At 42.0% G+C, this 25982-nt stretch overlaps 1 protein-coding gene across 1 annotated transcript in view; it reads right to left on the bottom strand.

The window, feature by feature from the left end:
• The window catches only part of DNAJC5B (DnaJ heat shock protein family (Hsp40) member C5 beta), a 371842-nt gene that overhangs the window by 169768 nt on the left and 176092 nt on the right, over positions 1-25982 (bottom strand). The window lies entirely within an intron of this gene.

Here is a 25982-nt window from a genome sequence, read left to right as displayed (position 1 = left end):
ATAGCCAGGAGAGGGTCCATGGTTATTGGCCCCCCCATAGCTAAAAACATCTGCCCCCAGCCACCCCAGAAAAGGCACATCTGGAAGATGCGCCTATTCTGGCACTTGGCCACTCTCTTCCCACTCCCTGTAGCGGTGGGATATGGGGTAATGAAGGGTTAATGCCACCTTGCTATTGGAAGGTGACATTAAGCCAGATTAATAATGGAGAGGCGTCAATTATTACACCTATCCATTATTAATCCAATTGTATGAAAGGGTTAAAAAACACACACACACATGATTAAAAAGTATTTTAATGAAATAAACACAGCGGTTGTTTTAATAATTTATTGCTCTCTCATTCCATTTTCATACCCTCGCTTGGCAAAACAATAAACACACAAGATACATACCCTCTCTGATGAACTGTCACGTCCCACGAAGTAATCCATCTGAAGGGGTTAACTAATATTACAGGCAGAGCTGCGATAATCCACTCGCTCGTACCTGTAATCCCCGGGTGCTGAAAGGAAAGCAGTGATCTGTACTTACATTCAGTCGCGGTGATGCGCCCCTGCTGGATGTTCTCATGAACTGCAGCCTGGGAACTTTTTCCCAGGCTCCAGGTCATATGAGGACATCCACCAGGGGGCGCATCACCGCGATTGAAGGTAACTATAGGTCATTGACCTACATTTCCTTCAGTCGCGTTGATGCGCCCCCTGGTGGATGTCCTCATATGACCTGGAGCGTGGGAAAAAGTTCCCAGGCTGCAGTTCATGAGAACATCCAGCAGGGGCGCATCACCGCGACTGAATGTAAGTACAGATCACTGCTTTCCTTTCAGCACCCGGGGGATTACAGGTACGAGCGAGTGGATTATCGCAGCTCTGCCTGTAATATTAGTTAACCCCTTCAGATGGATTACATCGTTGGACCTGACAGTACATCAGAAGGTATGTATCTTGTGTGTTTATTGTTTTGCCAAGCGAGGGTATGAAAATGGAATGAGAGAGCAATAAATTATTAAAACAACCGCTGTGTTTATTTCATTAAAATACTTTTTAATCATGTGTGTGTGTGTTTTTTTACCCTTTCAAACAATTGGATTAATAATGGATAGGTGTAATAATTGACGCCTCTCCATTATTAATCTGGCTTAATGTCACCTTCCAATAGCAAGGTGGCATTAACCCTTCATTACCCCATATCCCACCGCTACAGGGAGTGGGAAGAGAGTGGCCAAGTGCCAGAATAGGCGCATCTTCCAGATGTGCCTTTTCTGGGGTGGCTGGGGGCAGATGTTTTTAGCCACGGGGGGGCCAATAACCATGGACCCTCTCCTGGCTATTAATATCTGCCCTCAGTCACTGGCTTTACCACTCTGGCGGAGAAAATTGCGCGGGAGCCCACGCCAATTTTTCCCGCCATTTAACCCTTTATTTTAGCAGCTACAGCGGCCAAATTTTGCACATACACACTACTAACATTAGTAGTGTGGAATATGCAAAAAAAATGGGGATATGAGATGGTTTACTGTATGTAAACCATGTCTCATATCCTGTCGGGTTTGTGAAGGAGAAGGAAAAAGCCGGCAATTGAATTAGAGGCTTTTATGCTATCTAGCGCTGCATTAAATATAAATATACATATATAGGTGTCTCACTGACATGTATATATGTATATATACACATTCTATGTGCATATATCTACTCCATTCTAACCTGTCAGTGTGATTTTACTGTACACAGCGCTGAATTGCCGGCTTTTCAAAGGACACTGGTGCGTAAAAATCGGACAGCAATACGGATGTCATACTGATGTCATACGGATGGTGCGATTAAAAAATCGCATGGCACTCGCATAACACTCGCATGACACTCGCATGACAATCGCATACGTTCCATCCGTTTTTTCGGTCCAGATTACGGACCGTTTTTTATCTCGCAAGTGGAAAGGGACCCTAAAGCTCAGGATAAATGAGCACCGAGCCTTATTGCGATCTTTGAGAGACAGAATGAACAAATCAACAGCAGGTCAAGAATTTGTTTTATTTATCTTTTATGCGGTATAAGTGATTAGAAAAATGTATTCTTTAGGCTGCCGTCACACTAGCAGTATTTGGTCAGTATTTTACATCAGTATTTGTAAGCCAAAACCAGGAGTGGGTGATAAATGCAGAGGTGGTGCATATGTTTCTATTATACTTTTCCTCTATTTGTTCCACTCCTGGTTTTGGCTTACAAATACTGATGTAAAATACTGACCAAATACTGTTAGTGTGACGGCAGCCTTACAGTGATACCAGATTTATATCTTTTTTATGCTTGGCTGCTATCATACACTCAAAGATGCTTTTTTTAAAAAATAAATTTTTTGCAATTTCAAATTTTGAGAGCTATTGTTTTTCTATATTATTGGCGACAGAGTTATGTGAGGGCTTGTTTGTTGCAGGACAATTTGATGGTTTTATTGTTACCAATTTTGAGCACATCACTTTTTTGATCACTTTCTATTCTGAATTTTGGAAAGCAAAATTAGCAAAATGAGCAATTTAGGGATTTTTTTTTTATGCCGTTCACCATGTTGCAAAAATGATAAGACTGCTTTATTTTTCAGGTCAGTACAATTACAGCAATACAGCATATATATAATTTTTTTATTTTTTGCTGCTTTCACATTGGTTTATTCCGAGAGCTATAGCTTTTTTCTTTGCTGACGGAGCTGTATGGCAGCTTGTGTTTTGCGGGACAAGATGACGTTTTCAGTAATACAAATTTTCTTTATATTTGTCATTTTGATTGCATTTTATTCCCTTTTTTATGTTGTTTTTTTTTTACAGAGTTCATTTAAAGGGTTAAATAGTGTCACACTTTTATAGGTCGCGTCGTTGCAGACATGACAATATCTAATATATGGGAGGTGTGTTCTTTTTTTGCATAAATATACCTGTTTATTGGTTTTGTTTTAATTTCTTGGTTTATTTATTATAATCTTTGCAGGGGTTTTCAATTATCAGGAAAGTTGTTTCCCCCGGCTACAGATTGTTGTGAAAAAAACAAACAGAACTTCACACACCCTCCTTAGGTCCAATACTGAGTCTCTGATACTGCTTCCAATGTTTGTTGTGGCAAAGACTTGGTGCTGGACCCAGTGATGGTTATTAGTAGACCACAGTTCTTTTTCTTTACAACAAACTGCACCAGAAACAACTTTCCTGAAAATCAAAAACCCCTTTAAGGACCCATCATCTTATAACGTTCCTTACCTTACAATCTCCCAATTTCTCATCAAGGTACATTTTTTGATAATTTTATTGGTGCATTAGGAAATTGTTGTGAATTCTGTTGTGGGTTCTGCTCTTGGGCTCCCTCCGGTGGTTATAAGTGGTAGTGCTGCTGTTTGTCCTTCACAACAGTCATCAGCTGCTTCCACTTTGGACAGGGCTATTTAGTCTGGCTCCTTCCTTTATTGAGTGCCAGTTGTCCATTGTTTTCTAGGGATCCACATCTCTGCTTGGTTTCTCCTTCTGGATTGTCCAAATCATCAAAGATAAGTCCTGGCTCTGTTTTTGCAGTCCACATGCGGTGGACTTAATAGTTCTGTGAATTGCTATGTTTTTTCTTGCCCAGCTTTGTCTGTGTTAAGATTTACTCAGCCAAGTTGGAAGCTCTGGAGTCACAGAGTTACCCTCCATGCCTTTAGTTAGGTGTGGAGATTTTTGTATTCTCTGTGGTGGATTTTGTAGTATTTTTTATACTGACCGCACAGTACTTTTTCCTGTCTTTTCTTTCTAGGTAGCGTGGCCTCCTTTGCTAAATTCTGTTTTCAGTCTGCGTTTGTAATTTCCCTCTCCTCTCACAGTCAATATTTGTGGGGGGCTGCCTTTCCTTTGGGAATTTTCTCTGAGGCAAGATAGTATTCCTGTTTCTTTCTTTAGGTGTAATTAGTCCTCCGGCCATGACGAGGTGTCTAGGGAGTGACAGGAACATCCCACGGCTACTTCTAGTTGATGTGTTAAGTTCAGGGTCTGCGGTCAGTATAGAGGCCACCTACTCCAGAGCTCGTCCATGCTGCTCCTAGGCCACCAGTTCATAACAGTACAACTGGCCAACATTGAGTTAACCGCATCTCAAAAGAAGGGAAAGAAAGTGCTGAGCCATTTTTTTTTCTGTACTCTGTTGTGGGTTTTTTTCCCTCTTCACTTCTGGGTGGCTCAGGAGTTAGGCGTTGACATGGATGTTCAGGGACTTGCTTCTCGGGTGGATCAACTTGCTGCTAGAGTACAGGCGATTTCTGATTATATCGTGCAGACTCCTGTTTTAGAGCCTAGAATTCCTACCCCCGATCTGTTCTTCGGGGACAGGTCCAAATTTTTGAGCTTTAAAAATAACTGTAAACTGTTTTTTGCTCTTAAGCCCCGTTCCTCTGGTGATCCCATCCAGCAGGTAAAAATTGTCATTTCTCTGTTGCGTGGTGACCCGCAGGATTGGGCATTTTTCCTGGAATCTGGGAATCCGGCCTTGCTTAATGTAGGGTTATTGTATGATGAACCTAACTCTGTAGAGCATGCTGAGAAAACACTTTTGGCCCTGTGTCAGGGTCAAGAAGCGGCAGAGTCATATTGCCAGAAATTCAGAAAATGGTCTGTGCTTACTAAGTGGAATGAGGATGCTTTGGCGGCAATTTTCAGAAAGGGTCTTTCTGAATCTGTTAAAGATGTTATGGTGGGGTTCCCCACGCCTGCAGGTCTGAGTGATTCTATGTCTCTGGCCATTCAAATTGATCGGCGCTTGCGTGAGCGCAGAGTTGTGCACACTATGGCGTTGTCTTCCGAGCGGAGTCCTGAGCCTATGCAGTGTGATAGGATTGTGTCTAGAGCGGAATGCCAAGGATTCAGACGTCAGAATAGTTTGTGCTTTTACTGCGGCGATTCTGCTCATGTTATTTCTGATTGCCCTAAGCGTGCCAAGAGAATCGCTAATCCCGTTACTATCAGTACTGTACAACCTAAATTTCTGTTATCTGTGACCCTGATCTGCTCATTATCGTCATTCTCTGTCATGGAATTTGTGGATTCAGGCACCGCTTTAAATTTAATGGACTTAGAATTTGCCAGACGTTGTGGTTTTACCTTACAGCCGTTGCGGAGTCCTATTCCTTTGAGGGGGATTGATGCTACACCGTTGGCTAAAAATAAACCTCAGTTTTGGACACAGTTACCCATGTGCATGGCGCCAGCCCATCAGGAAGATTGTCGCTTCCTGGTGTTACATAATTTGCATGATGCTGTTGTGCTGGGGTTTCCATGGTTACAGGTACATAATCCGGTGTTGGATTAGAAATTTATGTCTGTGACTAGTTGGGGTTGTCAGGGGGTTCACGATGACGTTCCTCTGATGTCAATTTCCTCCTCCCCCTCTTCTGAAATTCCTGAGTTTCTGTCAGATTTCCAGGATGTTTTCGATGAGCCCAAGTCCAGTTCCCTTCCACCGCATAGGGACCTTGATTGTGCTATTGATTTGATTACAGGCTGTAAGTTTCCTAAGGGCCGACTTTTCAACCTGTCTGTGCCTGAACATGCCGCCATGCGGAGCTATGTAAGGGAGTCTTTGGAGAAGGGGCATATTCGGCCATCTTCTTCTCCATTAGGAGCAGGGGGTTTTTTTGTTGCCAAGAAGGAAGGCTCCTCGAGACCCTGTATTGATTATCGCCTCTTGAATAAGATCACGGTCAAATTCCTATACCCTTTGCCTTTGCTTTCTGATTTGTTTGCCAGAATTAAGGGGGCTAGTTGGTTTACTAAGATTGACCTTCGAGGGGCATATAATCTGGTTCGTATTAAGCAGGGTGACGAATGGAAAACTGCGTTTAATACGCCCGAGGGCCATTTTGAGTATCTTGTGATGCCATTCGGACTCTCTAATGCCCCATCTGTGTTTCAGTCCTTCATGCATGATATTTTTCGGAATTATCTTGATAAATTCATGATTGTATATTTGGATGATATTTAGATTTTTTCAGATGATTGGGAGTCTCATGTGAAACAAGTTAGGATGGTATTTCAGGTCCTTCGTGACAATGCCTTGTTTGTGAAGGGGTCTAAGTGCCTCTTTGGTGTACAGAAGGTTTCTTTTTTGGGCTTCATTTTTTCTCCATCACCTATAGAAATGGATCCGGCTAAGGTTCAGGCCATTCATGATTGGATCAAGCCCACACCCGTGAAGAGCCTTCAGAAATTTTTGGGCTTTGCTAATTTTTATCACCGTTTCATTGCCAACTTCTCCAGTGTGGTTAAACCCCTGACCGATTAGACGAGGAAGGGCGCTGATGTAGCTAATTGGTCCTCTGAGGCCGTTTCTGCCTTTCAGGAGCTTAAGCGCCGATTTACTTCTGCCCCTGTGTTGCGTCAGCCGGATGTTTTTCTTCCTTTTCAGGTTGAGGTTGACGCTTCTGAGATTGGGGCAGGGGCCGTTTTGTCTCAGAGGAATTCTGATGGTTCCTTGATGAAACCGTGTGCCTTCTTTTCTCGAAAGTTTTCGCCTGCGGAACACATTTATGATGTCGGCAATCGTGAGTTGTTGGCTATGAAGTGGGCATTTGAGGAGTGGCGACATTGGCTTGAGGGGGCCAAGCACCGTATTGTGGTCTTGACCGATCATAAGAATCTGATTTACCTTGAGTCTGCCAAACGGCTGAATCCTAGACAGGCCCGATGGTCCCTGTTTTTCTCCCGTTTTGATTTTGTTGTCTCGTATCTTCCAGGTTCTAAGAATGTTAAGGCTGATGCCCTCTCTAGGAGTTTCTTGCCTGATTCCCCTGGGATTCTTGAGCCGGTTGGTATTCTTAAGGAGGGGGTGATTCTTTCTGCCATCTCCCCTGATTTGCGACGGGCTCTTCAGGAGTTTCAGGCTGATAAACCTGATCGCTGTCCAGCGGGGAAACTGTTTGTTCCTGACAGATGGACTAGTAAAGTGATTTCTGAGGTTCACTGTTCTGTGTTGGCTGGCCATCATGGGATTTTTGGTACCAGAGATTTGGTTAGTAGGTCCTTTTGATGGCCTTCTTTGTCACGGGATGTGCGTTCTTTTGTGCAGTCCTGTGGGACTTGTGCGCAGGCCAAACCTTGCTGCTCCCGCGCCAGTGGGTTGCTTTTGCCTTTGCCGGTCCCTGAGAGGCCTTGGACGCATATTTCTATGGATTTTATTTCGGATCTTCCTGTTTCCCAGAGGATGTCTGTTATCTGGGTGGTCTGTGACCGGTTTTCTAAGATGGTTCATTTGGTACCTTTGCCTAAGTTGCCTTCCTCTTCTGAGTTGGTTCCGTTGTTTTTTCAGCATGTGGTTCGTTTGCATGGCATTCCGGAGAACATTGTGTCCGATAGAGGTTCCCAGTTTGTTTCTAGGTTTTGGCGGTCCTTTTGTGCTAAGCTGGGCATTGATTTGTCTTTTTCTTCTGCATTTCATCCTCAGACAAACAGCCAAACCGAGCGAACTAACCAGACATTGGAAACTTATTTGAGATGCTTTGTGTTGCCGATCAGGATGATTGGGTGGCTTTCTTGCCATTGGCTGAGTTTGCCCTTAATAATCGGGCTAGTTCTGCTACCTTGGTGTCACCATTCTTTTGTAATTCTGGGTTTCATCCTCGTTTTTCTTCAGGGCAGGTTGAGTCTTCTGATTGTCCTGGGGTGGACTCTGTGGTTGACAGGTTGCAGCAGATTTGGGCTCATGTTGTGGACAATTTGGTGTTGTCTCAGGAGGAGGCTCAGCGTTTTGCCAACCGTCGTCGGCGTGTGGGTTCCCGGCTTCGGGTTGGGGATTTGGTCTGGTTGTCTTCTCGTCATGTTCCTATGAAGGTTTCTTCCCCGAAGTTCAAGCCTTGGTTTATTGGTCCTTATAGGATTTCTGAGATTATCAATCCAGTGTCTTTTCGTTTGGCCCTTCCAGCCTCTTTTTCCATCCATAATGTTTTTCATAGATCTTTGTTGTGGAAATAAGTGGGGCCCGTGGTTCCCTCTGTTGATCCTCCTGCCCCGGTGTTGATTGATGGGGAGTTGGAGTGTTGTGAACTATATTTCTTGGCTCCCTCTTGTGGTCACTAGCGGTATGACACTTGGATTATCTTTCTCCAGGTTGGTACCCACCTGGTTCGTTAGGCCTTGGGTGTTCCTATTTAGACTTCCTGGAAACTCAGTCTAGTGCCTGGAATCGATGTAGTCAGTCTATGTCTGTTTGCTCCTGTCTCCTGGTCTCCTGTTCTTTGCAAGATAAGCTAAGTCCTGCTTTCTTATTTTTGTTATTTTGCATTGCTTCTATTTTGTTCCAGCTAGTTCATAATGTGATTCCTGATTTTTGCTGGAAGCTCTAGGGGGCTGATATTCTCCCCCCACACCGTTAGTCAGTGCGGGGGTTCTTGGATAATCAGCGTGGATATTTTTGTAGGGTTTTTGCTGACCGCATAAGTCCGCTTCCTATTTTCTGCTATTAATTAGTGGTCCTCTCTTTGCTAAATCTAGTTCATTCTTACGTTTGTCTTTTCTTCTTACCTCACCGTTATTATTTGTTGGGGGCTTGTATATTAACTTTGGGGTTCTTTCTCTTGAGGCAAGTGAGGTCTTATTTTCTCTGAAAGGGTTAGTTAGTTCTCCGGCTGGTGCGAGACGTCTAGAATCAACGTAGGCACGTTCCCCGGCTACTTCTAGTTGTTGTGCTAGGATCAGTTATGCGGTCAGCCAATTTACCACCTCCCTATGAGCTGGTTTTTGTGTTTGCGGACTTAGCTACAACTCCTGAGATCCTCTACCACTAGGCTCACAACATTGGAGTATGTTGCGGAGAAGATCTTGGATTCTCGTTTTTCTAGACGGAGGCTTCAGTATCTTGTCAAGTGGAAGGGTTATGGCCAGGAGGATAATTCTTGGGTTGTTGCCTCCGATGTTCATGCTGATGATTTGGTTCGTGCCTTCCATTTGGCTCGTCCGGATCGGCCTGGGGGCTCTGGTGAGGGTTCGGTGACCCCTCCTCAAGGGGGGGTACTGTTGTGAATTCTGTTGTGGGTTCTGCTCTTGGGCTCCCTCCGGTGGTTATAAGTTGTAGTGCTGCTGTTTGTCCTTCACAACAGTCATTAGCTGCTTCCACTTTGGACGGGGCTATTTAGTCTTGCTCCTTCCTTTATTGAGTGCCAGTTGTCCATTGTTTTCTAGGGATCCACATCTCTGCTTGGTTTCTCCTTCTGGATTGTCCAAATCATCAAAGATAAGTCCTGGCTCTGTTTTTGCAGTCCACATGCGGTGGACTTAATAGTTCTGTGAATTGCTATGTTTTTTCTTGTCCAGCTTTGTCTGTGTTAAGATTTAGTCAGCCAAGTTGGAAGCTCTGGAGTCACAGAGTTACCCTCCATGCCTTTAGTTAGGTGTGGTGATTTTTGTATTCTCTGTGGTGGATTTTGTAGTATTTTTTATACTGACCGCACAGTACTCTTTCCTGTCTTTTCTTTCTAGGTAGCGTGGCCTCCTTTGCTAAATTCTGTTTTCAGTCTGCGTTTGTAATTTCCCTCTCCTCTCACAGTCAACATTTGTGGGGGGCTGCCTTTCCTTTGGGAATTTTCTCTGAGGCAAGATAGTATTCCTGTTTCTTTCTTTAGGTGTAATTAGTCCTCCGGCCGTGACGAGGTGTCTAGGGAGTGACAGGAACATCCCACGGCTACTTCTAGTTGATGTGTTAAGTTCAGGGTCTGCGGTCAGTATAGAGGCCACCTACTCCAGAGCTCGTCCATGCTGCTCCTAGGCCACCAGTTCATAACAGGAAATATACTGTGAAGACTTTTTGAACATTCATAAAAGTGAAATATTGCTATAATAAGGTTCGCTTTGTTGCCTCATCGTTTCAGGTTACTTGATCAGGAAATTCTGATTTAGTGCTAATTTTATCACAAACAGTACTTGACAGCACAAATTCAACTCAAGATTAATAGTTCTTTACCATCTGCTGACTGGAGGAATAATTGTAAAAATAAGACCAATATTAGTTAAATTATGTTCTCAGTAAAATAACAGAAGGAAAATAAAGGAAATTATGGGAGAGTGGTGTATATACTCCGAGGAGTTGTTATGTGGCAATATTTAATCTAAGCAGGGTCTGTCTGCCTGTGTTATTTCTACTCTCATTGGGTTTCAGAACAAGTTTTTTTGTGTTTAAACAGCTAAAGAATATGAATTTGTCAATTAGACTTATGTGAAAACCTGTTTCAGCATATGTAGACACTAATCAGCAGTGGTAATATGTGTATATTTATATACTGCTAACGTTATTAATGGTAATGAGGATTCGTCTATATGCTTCATACAAATGTGGAAAATACTCCAATAAAGAACATTTGGCAAACATTCATTATTTCATTTTCCTTTAAATGGGTTATCTGTCCTTTTTAAAACTTGATGGCCTACGATTACGCTAAGCCAAAATATTAGATCAGTGGAGGGCTGACTTTCCATCCCAACATCAACTGTTTTCAGAGGCCGTAGTCTAGTGAACACAATCACATAGAAGCGTGGCTGCGATTAATGGCATGCATTGTACTCAAAACGCTTAAGAAGAATTCCTTATTATGAATTTTATCCCATGAAAAATAAAGTTCCTATACTTTTAATCCACAAAAGAGTGTCGGACTTCACTTTTCTTGCTAGTGAGCACAATGTCTCCTTCATTACCTGTCAGATACACCTCCTTACTTTCTGTAGAATATTTACCCCTTAAGGATGTGCCCATTTTGGGCCTTAAGAACAGTGTTTCCTGGGACCATAATACTTTTTCCATTAATGTAGCTGTATGAGGGCTTGTTTTTTTCTGGTATGAGATGTATTAATCAGAGGCAACATTTTGGAGTACATATAATTAACATTTATTAATTCTTCACAACCGTTAAGAGATTAAAAGATTACGACATAAAATATAATATTTGCACAGCAATGTCGTTTTGACATTGCCATGCAATATGTTCATTTTTGGGGGTAATTTTTCATGCGGATTTCGGGGTTTAAAATGGCATGTGCACATATTTTTAAAAGGAACCTGTGAGGTGACTCATGGTCCCTGAACTACCGGTAGCATAAATCAGATAATGGCTGTGTTATTTCAGCCATGTATGTTTTACTGTAATGCTGCAGCGTTTCAGAGGCTACATTTTTAAAAGGGTGGGACAAAACGTCTCGGATAACTAGTTGAAGGGAAGGTCCCTGGTGGCTTCTTGGCTCTGCCTCTCTGTTTACACTAGACGGGTAGTGTGGTGAGCACTCTTGCTGAGATCCGAGATGCTGGTGAAGTGGGATGCCAATCCCCGTAATAGAGTAATGTTCAATCAAGGCACACTCTTGATAGATGCTTGTGAGAACTTTATTGTACAGATATAGATGCAGCAATAGCACAATTCACGAATAAGGAATTGGTGCAGGGATAAAGAAAATGGTGAGGCGACAAGAACATAACGTTTCGACTCTCATAGGGTCTTATTCATATAGTCGCTGTTGGCAAAGTTCACTGTTTACATTGACATATGGAGAAACCTGACAATCTAAGGTCACTTGCACATGTTGAGTATTTGGTGAGTTTTTTTTACCAAAAAACAGGAGTAAGTAACAAATGGGGAAGAGGTGCACATGTTTCTATTATACTTTTCCTCTGACTGTTCCACTGTTGGTTTTGGCTTAAAAATACTGAGGTAAAAAACTCACCAAATACTCAACGTGGGCACAGGGCCTAAGGGAGCGAGGCACAGAGAAGCCACTGGGGATATGTTTCAGACTAGTGATCTAAGATGTATAGTCCCTGGCAGGCTTTTCAAAGTATGCTCATCCATGTGACATTTGTGTGGCATCTGTATCTATACATACAGTTTAATATTTGCAATTTATCCATAAGATATGATTTTAAGGTAAAACCAGAGACTAAAATGGGTGAGTTTCATCCAAAATACGGAGGAGAATAGTGCATGCTGCAATTTTTCATGGACATTCAGTCTGTGTGAAAAAACATCTCCTTATTGAATAACATTTGTCAGTGTGCTGTTAGTGTACTATAAAATTTTAAATTGGACAGCTTATGTCCTTACAATATGCTTGTCCGAACGAGCCCTTAACCCCTAAACAACCACCAATACGCATTAAACCGGCAGCCAGTAAGAGGCCTTATTCCTCATTGCTGTTTAAAAGTGGCGGCGAGAAATATGGTAATAGCACCCCTCAGAGTCAGAAAATATCCAGGGTTTCAGCTACCAGGACATTTTTCTTCTATTTAAAAAAAAGGAAGCTCTGCATTAAAAATCATTTCCTTCTCCTCTATCATGATCTAATATGTCTGAGGAGAGATAAATAGTGTCCTTAAGTCCCCCTCGGTTCCTTTGTACCAGTGTCACTATCTCCCAACCCCCCACCTCTTCTTCTTGTGGGAAATGCAACATCAGGGGCCAAATGATGATTTGGAAACAGGACAGCACTTGGGCTATGCTTCTCTCTTCTCCCCTTGTAGTTGTTCTGCGAGAGAAGAGAGATACACTACATCCAAAGAGCTCTCTTGTCAGATAAAAAGAAAAAATTTTCTAGACTAATTTCAATAAATCCTTGCCAATCTCCTAATCAGCCCCAATATCCTCCCCATTGAGTGATACAGAATATGCTTCTAAAGCAGAACAGTTTTCAAACAGGGACGACTCCTCTTCCTCCATGGGATCCCACAGTCAAATGTTAGCGGAGTGAGTCACCACTGCTGAAAAGTCAGAGGCAGGGCCAAGTTCCAAAGTCCCACCTCCATTGTAGTATCTCACCCATTCCTTTTCCCATCAAATTCACCCCTTTATACTAACTACTGGAATAAAAGTAGATGTCACTAATTTTACCCCTTTTGATTTTTTCAAAGTTTTTGTAATCCAATTAATTGCCCACCAAAACAAATTTATATGCCAGCCATTCCCCTTCATGGATCCCCATAATTGTCCTTAAAATAAAACATTTGGGACATTACTTTCAAAATGGGTTCAGAAAAAAAAAAAAAAATCTCTGCTACTACTGGGCAACAAAATCTGTCCACAGTACCCCTGTTTTTGCAGCAGTCTTGTCGCGAGCCCGTTATGAAATCCTTGTGAGATTTCTTCATTTTAGTGATAATTCCAAGGCTCCCCAAGAAATGATCCCAACTATGATCACCTTAATAAATTGAGACAACTAATTTCCCTCCTAAAGCATTTATTTTTAAGTTCCTATAGCCCTGAGCAAAATGTTGCAGTTAATGAGTCCCTTTTGAGTTTCAAGGGCCATCTGTTACTCTGCCAATTCATACCCTCCAAGCGAGCCAAATACGGTGTCAAATTATCCAAAATGTGATAGAGCGCAACTGTGTACACGTGCACATTTCTAATTTATGAAGGCAGGGATCACCAAATAAGCCCACCAAACTGCCCCCAGACAAATGGCACCTTGGATAAAATTGTCTGGGAACTAAGGAAACCATTTCTACTTCAAGGTTACCACATGTACAATGATAATTATTACACCAGTAACCCCCTAAACAAATCCCTCCACGCTGCAAATACAGGAACCTGTAGGACAGTCAGAAAAAAACAAATAGGTTTTTGGAGACTTTTATAGAAAGGGGCATCATTCTCATTCGCAAGGGAACAACTTCTTGCAGTGAAGTGCAGTGACAGGAAAGACATGTACATGCTGACCACACTGCATTTGGACAACACTGTGATGGTCAGAGACAGGGGCGCCACCAGGGGCAGAAACTGGTCTGTGTAGGGGCCTGGTATAAAAAGGTATCAATCTATCTCATCGAGATTGCTACCTATAATAGCTTTGTCCTCCATAAGAAGTCTCAAGGAGTGCTCAGAAAAATGTCAAATGTTTCCTATTTGACTCAAGGGCACAGGAGGCACCTTTCGAGTCTGAGGCTATCCGGAGACTTTCAGAGTGACATTTTATTCCCCTTGTCCCTTCCCCTCGTTTCTGCCACTCCCACCCAAAACCATCTCCAAAAGGATGTTGGATTTGTAGTAAACATGAAGGAGCGATTCCAGCTATTATTAACCCATGTGCACATCACAACCGGGTCTTTGTTTCACCTCGTTTTGAGAAATGCCACACAACTTCCCATCTTTAATCCAATTACCATGAATTACATCAAATTGTGTGGTATTTTTTTTTTCAAATAATTTATATTTATATGTTCTGATTAGTGGTCCACAGTAAAGATTCGATTTATTACTTGTCCCTTAAAAATTACTATTTTAAACCATTTCACAATTAATTCCAGGCCACAATCATTACATACCAAGCTATTATTCAGACAATTCTTATCCACATGCCCATGTCTATATACTCCAGAAAGTGGACCCCACAAATATTCTGAAAAAATTCAGGTAATTGACTATTAATTCCAGGACTTGATCATTCACATACCAAACTTTTATTCAGATAAATTGTTGACCATGTCAGTATACTCCAGAACGTGAACCCCACAAATGATCTTGAAAAGTCAGGTCATCTGACAAATAATTCCAGGACTTGATAAACATTTTTGACCATTTATCTTAGTGTGACTATTTTTACGACTATGTCTTGCTACACAAAACTTTTGTTATGCTACTGATATATTACACATGTCAACAGAAAACAATATTTCAGGTGCCAAGGTTTTTTGAATGGATTTAGGGTATTTTGAAGGTGCTGAACACAAAACTCCCATTATTTTTGCTGAATTGGCTCTAGTTTTTTAGATAATTCATTCAAGAAATTATGCATTCCCCCAGTGAGAATTGTGTGTAATAACAAATGCAATAGATTTTTGTCAAGACTCTGTTGTCGGGTGTCACCAGGACCAAGGGCTCCTTTCCTGTCCTTAACGCTAGGGGAGCCCTAGCTTGCCCTGTTCCCTGGATTACTTCTGATGTTGAAGACGCCGGGGCTACATACCTTGCCTTAGGTCTTGAATCCGCTCAAAGTCTGTACCCTTCCACCACCCAGGGAAGAGGGGGATCAACATGTTAGGGCATGTTAGGTTAGGCTATGGGTTGAACTAAATTGACTTAAAGTCTTCCTTTAACCTTAATTAATAACTATGTTACTAGTAGTGTACTGTAAAACACCAACCAGACTAACAAGGTAATACGAATAGGGGTAACAATAAACACCAAACATACAAATATACACACACATATAACAGATGAATGCATCGGTGTCATGGTTCCCAATGGCAGGGGAACGTCAGGACACATAAATAACGGACGAGCTCTTGGGTGATGGAATCTCGAGCTGACTGTGAGCTAAACCTACCACACAACTAGTAGTGGCCGGGGGGCGTGCCTACGTTTTATCCCTAGACGTCTCTCGCCAGCCGGAGAACTAACTTACCCTAGTAGAGGAAAAAACAGACCTGGCTTACCTCTAGGGAAATTCCCCCAAAAAGGAGACAGAAGCCCCCCACATATATTGACGGTGAGTTCAGAGGAAAAGACATACGCAGTATGAAGGTAGGTTCAGCAAAGCGAGGTCCGCTTACTAGATAGTAGAAAGATACAAAAGGGAACTGCACGGTCAGCTGAAAACCCTTTTAAAATACCATCCTGAAATTACTTTAAAACTCATGTGTCAACTCATGACACCGGAGTGGTAATTTCAGCCCACAAGAGCTTCCAGCTACAGAGAAAGACTTAACTGTAAACTGGAACAAAAATGCAAACAAACTTAGGACTAAGAGTCCAACTTAGCTGATCAGTAGTCTAGGAGCAGGAACATGCAACAGAAAGGCTCTGGTTACATTGATGGCCGGCAAGGCAATGACTGAAGAGCAGGAATAAATAGGAACTCCCCACTACTGATGAAAACAGGTGAACTGAGAAAGAAAACACACCCGAGTCACCAGTACCACTAGCCACCACCAGAAGGAGCCCAAAAGCAGATTCACAACAGTACCCCTTCCTCAAGGAGGGGGCACCGAACCCTCACAAGAACCACCAGGGCGATCCGGATGAGCCCTATGAAAGGCATGAACCAAATCAGAGGCGTGAACATCAGAAGCAGTTACCCAAGAATTATCTTCTTGACCATAACCCTTCCACTTAACCAGATATTGTAGTCTCCGTCTGGAAATACGGGAGTCCAAAATTTTCTCCACAACATACTCCAATTCACCCTCAACCAGCACAGGAGCAGGAGGCTCGGTAGAAGGAACAACCGGCACCTCATACCTCCGCAACAACGACCGATGGAAGACATTATGGATAGCGAAAGATGCCGGAAGGTCTAAACGAAAGGATACAGGGTTAAGAATCTCCAAAATCCTATAAGGACCGATGAACCGAGGCTTAAACTTGGGAGAAGAAACCCTCATAGGGACAAAACGGGAAGACAACCACACCAAGTCCCCAACATGAAGACGAGGACCAACACGACGACGGCGGTTGGCAAAATGCTGAGTCTTCTCCTGGGACAACTTCAAATTGTCCACCACCTGTCCCCAAATCCGATGCAACCTATCCACCATAGTATCCACTCCAGGACAATCCGAAGACTCCACCTGACCGGAAGAAAAACGAGGGTGAAACCCCGAATTGCAAAAGAAAGGAGAAACCAAAGTGGCAGAACTAGCCCGATTATTGAGGGCAAACTCTGCCAACGGCAAAAAGGCAACCCAGTCATCCTGATCCGCAGACACAAAACACCTCAAATAAGTCTCCAAGGTCTGATTAGTTCGCTCCGTCTGGCCATTAGTCTGAGGATGGAACGCAGACGAAAAAGACAAATCAATGCCCATCCTAGCACAGAATGCCCGCCAAAATCTAGACACGAACTGAGTCCCCTGTCAGAAACGATATTTTCCGGAATACCATGCAAGCGAACCACATTTTGAAAAAACAGAGGAACCAATTCGGATGAGGAAGGCAACTTAGGCAAAGGTACCAAATGAACCATCTTTGAAAAACGGTCACACACCACCCAGATGACAGACATTTTCTGAGAAACAGGGAGATCAGAAATAAAATCCATAGAGATGTGAGTCCAAGGCCTCTTCGGAATAGGCAAGGATAACAACAATCCGCTAGCCCGAGAACAACAAGGCTTGGCCCGAGCACAAACATCACAAGACTGCACAAAAACTCGTACGTCTCGAGACAGGGAAGGCCACCAGAAGGACCTAGCCACCAAATCCCTAGTACCAAAGATTCCAGGATGACCTGCCAACGCAGAAGAATGAACCTCCGAGATGACTCTACTGGTCCAATCATCAGGAACAAACAGTCTACCAGGCGGGCAACGATCAGGTCTATCCGCCTGAAACTCCTGCAAAGCCCGTCGCAGGTCTGGGGAAACAGCAGATAATATCACCCCATCCTTAAGGATACCTGTAGGTTCAGAATCACCAGGGGAATCAGGCTCAAAACTCCTAGAAAGGGCATCTGCCTTCACATTTTTAGAACCTGGTAGGTATGAGACCACAAAATTAAACCGAGAGAAAAACAACGACCAGCGCGCCTGTCTAGGATTCAGGCGCTTGGCAGACTCAAGATAAATCAGATTCTTGTGATCGGTCAATACCACCACCTGATGTCTAGCCCCCTCAAGCCAATGACGCCACTCCTCAAAAGCCCACTTCATAGCCAAAAGCTCCCGATTACCAATATCATAGTTTCGCTCGGCGGGCGAAAATTTTCGAGAAAAGAACGCACAAGGTCTCATCACGGAGCAGTCGGAACTTTTCTGCGACAAAACCGCCCCAGCTCCGATCTCGGAAGCGTCGACCTCAACCTGAAAAGGAAGAGCAACATCAGGCTGACGCAACACAGGGGCAGAAGAAAAGCGGCGCTTAAGCTCCCGAAAGGCCTCCACAGCAGCAGGGGACCAATTAGCAACATCAGCACCCTTTTTTGTCAAATCAGTCAAAGGTTTAGCAACATCCGAAAAACCAGTTATAAATCGACGATAAAAATTAGCAAATCCCAAGAATTTCTGAAGGCTCTTAAGAGAAGTAGGTTGCGTCCAATCACAAATAGCCCGAACCTTGACAGGATCCATCTCAATGGAAGAAGGGGAAAAAATGTACCCCAAAAAAGAAATCTTTTGAACCCCAAAAATACACTTAGAACCCTTCACACACAAGGAATTAGCCCGCAAAACCTGAAAAACCCTCCTGACTTGTTGGACATGAGAGTCCCAGTCATCCGAAAAAATCAAAATATCATCCAGATACACAATCATAAATTTATCCAAATATTCACGGAAAATGTTATGCATAAAGGACTGAAAGACTGAAGGGGCATTTGAAACACCAAAAGGCATTACTAAATACTCAAAATGGCCCTCGGGCGTATTAAATGCGGTTTTCCACTCATCCCCCTGCTTAATTCGCACCAAATTATACGCCCCACGAAGATCAATCTTAGAGAACCACTTAGCCCCCTCTATTCGAGCAAACAAATCAGTCAGCAGTGGCAAAGGATACTGATATTTGACTGTAATTTTATTCAAGAGTCGATAATCAATACACGGCCTCAAAGAGCCATCTTTTTTAGACACAAAGAAAAAACCGGCTCCTAAGGGAGATGAAGAAGGACGAATATGTCCCTTTTCCAGGGACTCCTTAATATACTCTCGCATAGCAACATGTTCAGGTACGGATAAATTAAACAAACGACCCTTTGGAAATTTTCTGCCTGGAATCAGATCTATTGTACAATCGCAATCTCTGTGAGGAGGGAGCGAACCAAGCTTAGGCTCCTCAAAAACATCACGATAATCAGACAAAAATGCCGGAATCTCAGAGGGAATAGATGATGAAATGGAAACCAAAGGTACGTCCCCATGAGCCCCCTGACATCCCCAGCTTAACACAGACATTGCTTTCCAGTCAAGGACTGGATTATGAGATTGTAACCATGGCAATCCGAGCACCAAAACATCATGTAGATTGTACAACACAAGGAAGCGAATCACCTCCTGATGATCTGGAGTCATACGCATGGTCACTTGTGTCCAGTATTGTGGTTTATTACTAGCCAATGGCGTAGAATCAATACCCTTCAGAGGTATAGGGACTTCCAGAGGCTCTAGATTAAACCCACAGCGCCTGGCAAAGGACCAATCCATAAGACTCAAAGCGGCGCCAGAGTCGACATAAGCGTCCGCGGTAATTGACGATAATGAACAAATCAAGGTCACAGATAGAATAAACTTAGACTGTAAAGTGCCAATTGAAACAGACTTATCAACCTTCTTTGTGCGTCTAGAGCATGCTGATATAACATGAGTTGAATCACCACAATAGAAGCACAACCCATTTTTTCGCCTAAAATTCTGCCGTTCGCTTCTGGACAGAATTCTATCACATTGCATATTCTCTGGCGCCTTCTCAGAAGACACCGCCAAATGGTGCACAGGTTTACGCTCCCGCAAACGCCGATCAATCTGAATAGCCATTGTCATGGACTCATTCAGACCTGTAGGCGCAGGGAACCCCACCATAACATCCTTAATGGCATCAGAGAGACCCTCTCTGAAATTCGCCGCCAAAGCGCACTCATTCCACTGAGTAAGCACAGACCATTTACGAAATTTTTGGCAGTATATTTCAGCTTCATCTTGCCCTTGAGACAGGGCCATCAAGGCTTTTTCAGCCTGAATCTCTAAATTAGGTTCCTCATAAAGCAACCCCAAAGCCAGAAAAAACGCATCCACATTGAGCAACGCAGGATCCCCTGGTGCCAATGCAAATGCCCAATCTTGAGGGTCACCTCGCAGCAAGGAAATTACAATCTTAACCTGCTGTGCGGGATCTCCAGTGGAGCGAGGTCTCAGAGAAAGAAATAATTTACAATTATATTTGAAATTCAAAAAACGAGATCTATCTCCGGAGAAAAATTCTGGTATAGGAATTCTAGGTTCAGATATAGGAGCATGTATAACAAAATCCTGTAAATCTTGAACTTTTGTGGCAAGATTATTCAAACCTGTAGCAAAACTCTGAGGATCCATTTTAAGCAGGTGAGATCAGAGCCATTCAAGGGTTAGAAGGAGAGGGAGACAAAGACTGCAATTAGAGCTGAAATGCAACTGATTCAACTATAGAGCAAGCACCAAAGGAAAAAAAAAAAAAAATTTGCAGACTTCTTTTTCTCTCCTTTCTTCTGCCAACAGTTTTAACACTTGGCCGGCCATACTGTCATGGTTCCCAATGGCAGGGGAACGTCAGGACACATAAATAACGGACGAGCTCTTGGGTGATGGAATCTCGAGCTGACCGTGAGCTAAACCTACCACACAACTAGTAGTGGCCGGGGGCGTGCCTACGTTTTATCCCTAGACGTCTCTCGCCAGCCAGAGAACTAACTTACCCTAGTAGAGGAAAAAACAGACCTGGCTTACCTCTAGGGAAATTCCCCCAAAAAGGAGACAGAAGCCCCCCACATATATTGACGGTGAGTTCAGAGGAAAAGACATACGCAGTATGAAGGTAGGTTCAGCAAAGCGAGGTCCGCTTACTAGATAGTAGAAAGATACAAAAGGGAACTGCACGGTCAGCTGAAAACCCTTTTAAAATACCATCCTGAAATTACTTTAAAACTCATGTGTCAACTCATGACACCGGAGTGGTAATTTCAGCCCACAAGAGCTTCCAGCTACAGAGAAAGACTTAACTGTAAACTGGAACAAAAATGCAAACAAACTTAGGACTAAGAGTCCAACTTAGCTGATCAGTAGTCTAGGAGCAGGAACATGCAACAGAAAGGCTCTGGTTACATTGATGGCCGGCAAGGCAATGACTGAAGAGCAGGAATAAATAGGAACTCCCCACTACTGATGAAAACAGGTGAACTGAGAAAGAAAACACACCCGAGTCACCAGTACCACTAGCCACCACCAGAAGGAGCCCAAAAGCAGATTCACAACACATCGGGGAGTGGAGGATGGGGTTAAACAAAGTAGGAGAAGAAAGGGAATTATCACACACTCAAAACCTAGCAACAGTCACAGATAAATCTGCAAAATTCCTTCTCAAATAACAACCAACAACAATCTCCAGACATGCTGCATAAGCCACCTCTGACAATGAGTGCTAGCCAGGGCCCAGATTATATAGGAGATGGAAGTGGCTAACAGTGCACGGCTGAGAGCCTTAACGCAGGAAAACTTCCAGGAGCTCTCAACTGAGCAGTTTAAGCCCTGCACTGCTAAAAGAAATGTACACCGTTTAATGTGAAGGTGAAGAAGTAAGAGAAATCAGATGCTGCTGTCTTCTGGCTTCTCTCTGTCGCGATAAATCTGTGACGCTTTACAGTGTCTTAGGTAATGAAATATCCCATATAACTACTTTGTATTTCAATTTATAGGCTTACAATGCTATAAAAATTACTTTTTGAAGCCAGAATTCTACTGTAATTAATTAATCAATTAGCTATTAAATATTTCAGAAACTAGAGCCAATCTGGCAAAATCAGTAATACTCTTAATCAGCACCATAAATTTAATATAAAATTGTTCAGACATCATTGGCACCAAAATCACTGTAATACTAGTGTTATTTATATTGGTGATACATGCATGATCGTTTAATCTCTAATAATAACTCTGTTCCATATTTATGCACTATGGGCTTTACTGCATGGTTCTTGCTAAACCTCCTATACCAGACAATACTTTCAGAATTCTGTAGGGGATTGGTCGTTTTGTGCACATAGCGGTTCCTATCTTGATGGGCAGGAACCTGTTATGGTATACCACGTTGGCACATTCATCCCTCATGTAGGGATTGATGGACTCTTTGAAAGATGAATCTTTCATTCTAGCCCTGCAGGTGTTCTTTCATCTTTGGAACAAACTCAGATTTAACACACAGTAGGCTACATTTTAGATAAATACATTAGAGGGTATAAGGTACAGAAAACATATGCACTGCAAATGGGACAATCTATTTCAAATAGAGCCAAATTTGTGTTACAAAATTCAAATATTGCCCCTTCCCTTCCGAGCCCTGCTGTTTGTCTAAACAGAACTTTTTGACTACATGTGTGGTATCGCTGCTCTCATAAGAAAGTGGGTAACAAACTGTAGGTTCTGGCAATACAGGTCAGTGTCCTGGGGCTCCTAAATACTCAGGTCCCCCTCACAGAGATCTGCCATCTTAGGGCTGTCGCCCAGAAGACCAGGGACTTGTGTTGACACCAATCCTGTCAGACCCAAATAAATATTCAAATATACTAGGAACAAAAACCTATATAGAAAAGAAATCCCATAATTAAGAATCAATGAATTTGTACCATGAATTCTAAAATACAAAGCATAAATCAAAAAGAAGTATTCACTGAAAAATTGTATAAAATTTAAACTTTTATCGATAAATATTAAAACGTGATTACACAACAATAAGAAAAATAAAAATAATTGCACAATAAATGAAGAGGTTAAAAAATGAAACATAAAACAATGATATGTGAGAGAGCAGAATATGTCACCCAGACTGGCAAAAAAATAAATCAAAACAATAATACATCCATAATAACAGACAAAATTATGGGGGCTGCTGTACAAGCATTCATCAATATTAAAGATACATAAATTCATAATATAAAGTGCATAATGCTGTAATTAATTAATGTAAATATTAATAACCTAATATACAGTTTGTTAGAAATAAATGTATCTTTATAAAAGGATATTGGGTGATATGGCAAGAAAAGTAACTGCATACAATTATATTATTAACCAAAAGAAGGAAGGTGCTTAGTGCAATAGTGCAATAATAGATATATAAACTGCATGAACTGTTAAGCAGAAAAGCCATAATTGAAAAAATGTGTGAGATACTGTTTTTGTTGATTTAACCTGCAAAGGCCAAAGCTATTCCTTCACTCACTTGTATTAGCTGGACAGGTTTCATTTTTATCTTTACTTGCACCCATTGTGCCATTTTCTGCTGAATTTTGCCACTAAAGCGGCTTGAGGGTCTCATACACTCAGTTATGGACTGAGCCGTATACAGTATTCACCATAAGGACTGTTAGGCCGGGGTCACACTTGCGAGTGTAATGCAAGAAACTCGCGTGAGTCTCTCGCACCAATACCCGGCACTGCTACCGGCACTCAGGACCGAAGCGTTCAGCTGCATAGAAATACATTCAGCCACACGCTCCGGTCCTGAGTGCCGGTGGCAGTGCCGGGTATTGATGCGAGAGACTTGCGCGAGTTTCTCACATTACACTCGCAAGTGTGACCCTGGCTTTACAAGGACTGTGTTCATATCTGTTCCACAGTAGTTAATGTTAAATATTAATTATTAATTGAATTATTCATATTCTCAATTCTGTACTGAGCACATTGCCTCTCGCTGACATTACAAAAGCTATTTCTGTATATGTAGCTCAGAGCATAAGTTAACACCATATAGAGGGAACACGTGGTCTGTAGGACATATAAATAACGTCTCTTAGGAGGGTGTGGGGTTGTCACGTGGGGGCTGTCACCTCCTGCCTTCACCATCATTCTCCATGGACGTCAGACAAGTCACACAAGGAAGGAACAGCTGATAGCCATGATTCTACTCCATGAAAGAAAGATGACTTCTATTACATCTCAGAAACGATGAGTAACAAGCGCTGATATTTCCAAATGGACAATCTGTTCGTAACTATTTCATCTATTTTTAGGTTTTGCTGCAATGTAGTTTTTCTGTGGACAATTCAATAAACCACTACATTTTTTATGAAAATATCATGACATTTTTTCTTTAAGAGTAACGCACCTGGTGAATAGTCTTGATTAAATAAATGTGCAAAAAAAGCATATTTAACAGTTATTAAGAAGGGCCAGGTCGATTTAATGCACTAATATAGAGTAAAAAGGACTCAGTTTGTTCTGTTCCCAGGTCCTTAACTTAGGACAGGGGATCCCTATGAAGGAACTGTGTAGTTACTTTATCTGCACAAGCCACTTGGGAGGTTATACCATACAGACTTCCTATTGGTATTTACTGTTTTTATATGTTCTAATTCTTTATAGGGTGGAGAATCTGTTCAAGGACTTTTGTACAATTTTGATAACACATGTTTTTATAAAAACATTTTACCCTAATTTTGTACTTTACAGAGATTGAAGATTGGAGATATGTACAGAAAATGTTCGTATAATTGTACTTGTGATTGTACAGGCATGTCAAAGAAGGGGGAGCATGTAATACCCCAAAGTTGGGGATTACAATAATGTAGAGCATGTTAAAATACTTGAAGTTTGATACTGTTTTTATGTGTAAGGCATAAAACTCCTCACTAAGCTGGTAACTAGGAATCTAGTTTGGTGAGTGGCTCTTAGTGTACCAAAACTGCTGCAATTTTAGAATAGTGTACAGATCAGCCAGACCAAGGGGTTTAAGGAATTCAATGGGCTACAAATTCTATGTAGTACCTGAAAGTTCAAAATGCTCACTATACACCTGGATAAAATCCTTGAGTGGTGTAGTTTCCAAAATGGGGTCACTTGTGAGGGGTTTCTGCTGTTTAGGCAAGTTAGGGACCCTGCAAATGCGAAACGGTGACGGCATTCTCTTTAGGCCAAATTTGTATTCCAAAATTCAAATTTATCTCCTTCCCTTCAGTGCCCTGCCAGTTGTCCAAACAAAGCATTCTGACCACATCAGTGTGGCAAAAGAAACTGAGTAACGCATTTTGCAGTCCATTTTGTCATGCTAATCATTGCAAAAATGCAAAAATTAGGGCTAAAGCAACATTTTAGAGATAATTTTTTTTTTTTTTATTCCACTTTGCATTAATTTCTGTGTAGCACCTGAAGGGTGTTTTTCAAAAAGTTTTGAAATATTTGAGGGGTGCGGTTTTTAAAATGGTATCACTTTTGGGGAGTTTCCACTATATAGGCCCTCAAATCTATTTAAATCAAAATAGGTCCCTAAAGAAACAGGTTTTGTAAAATTAAAAAAAAATAGAAATTACTGCTAAACTTTTAACCCCTCTAACATCCTAACAAAATAAAATTATGTTTGAAAAATGATCCTGATGTAAAGTAGACATATGTGAAATGTTATGTATTAATTGTTTTGTACAGCACGACTAACTGGTTTAAGGATATAAAAATTGAAAGTTTGAAAATCACGATTTATCAAACTTTTTGCCAAAATTGTAATACTTTCACAAATAAACGCAAAAAGTACAATGTGTCACACAAAAAACAAATTCAGAATCACTGGGATCTGATGAAGTGTTCCAGAGTTATTACCACATAAAGTGACACTGGTTAGACTTCTAAAAGGAGTTACCCTGTGACTCACTCTAATATTCCATATATAAAAAAATATATTTATTGACCATCAATTTAATTAGAAAATGAGAATTTAATATCAGAACATCTGAAGGTTACAAAGCATTTGCTAAGAGATGTGTGGCACATTGAAGGGCTAGTAATATTTAACCCCTTAACGACCGCCGATATGGCTTTTATCGGCAGTAGTTAAGGGTACTTAAACCACAGTGCCATTAATTAACAGCACTGTGGAAAAAGTGTATAGCGCCCCCCTAGAGTTGGAATTTCTCCGGGGTCTCGGCTGCCGGGGGTAGCCGAGACCCCAGAGAACATGATTTGGGTCGGTTTTTACCAACCCCGGGGTTGCGATCGCCGTTATTAACCGTATTTTTAAAAAAGTGCGATTTGCAATTTAATTTCTCACTCCTCTGATGTGATCACACATCAAAGAATAGAGAAATAGGATCCCCAATCACTCCCATGTACATCCCTGTGTCCCCCAGTATGCCTGGGCCCGCTTTCACCCTCCTGCGTCCCTCCCCCCACGTCTTCTTCCAGGTAGGAAATCGCGGGCGAATGCGCAGTGCGCCCACTACCCGGCAATAATAGTGAGATTTTTTCTATTGGTTCATTTTGGTCACTGTGATAGACCCTATGACAGTGGTCAAAATACAAAAATAGGAAATTAACTCCCCCTTTATCACCCCCT

The sequence above is a fragment of the Ranitomeya variabilis genome, chromosome 6 (genome assembly GCF_051348905.1).
Source record: "Ranitomeya variabilis isolate aRanVar5 chromosome 6, aRanVar5.hap1, whole genome shotgun sequence".
NCBI lineage: Eukaryota > Metazoa > Chordata > Amphibia > Anura > Dendrobatidae > Ranitomeya > Ranitomeya variabilis.
Note: the sequence above shows the minus strand (reverse complement) of the source record. Positions and strands in the feature narration are given on the sequence as shown.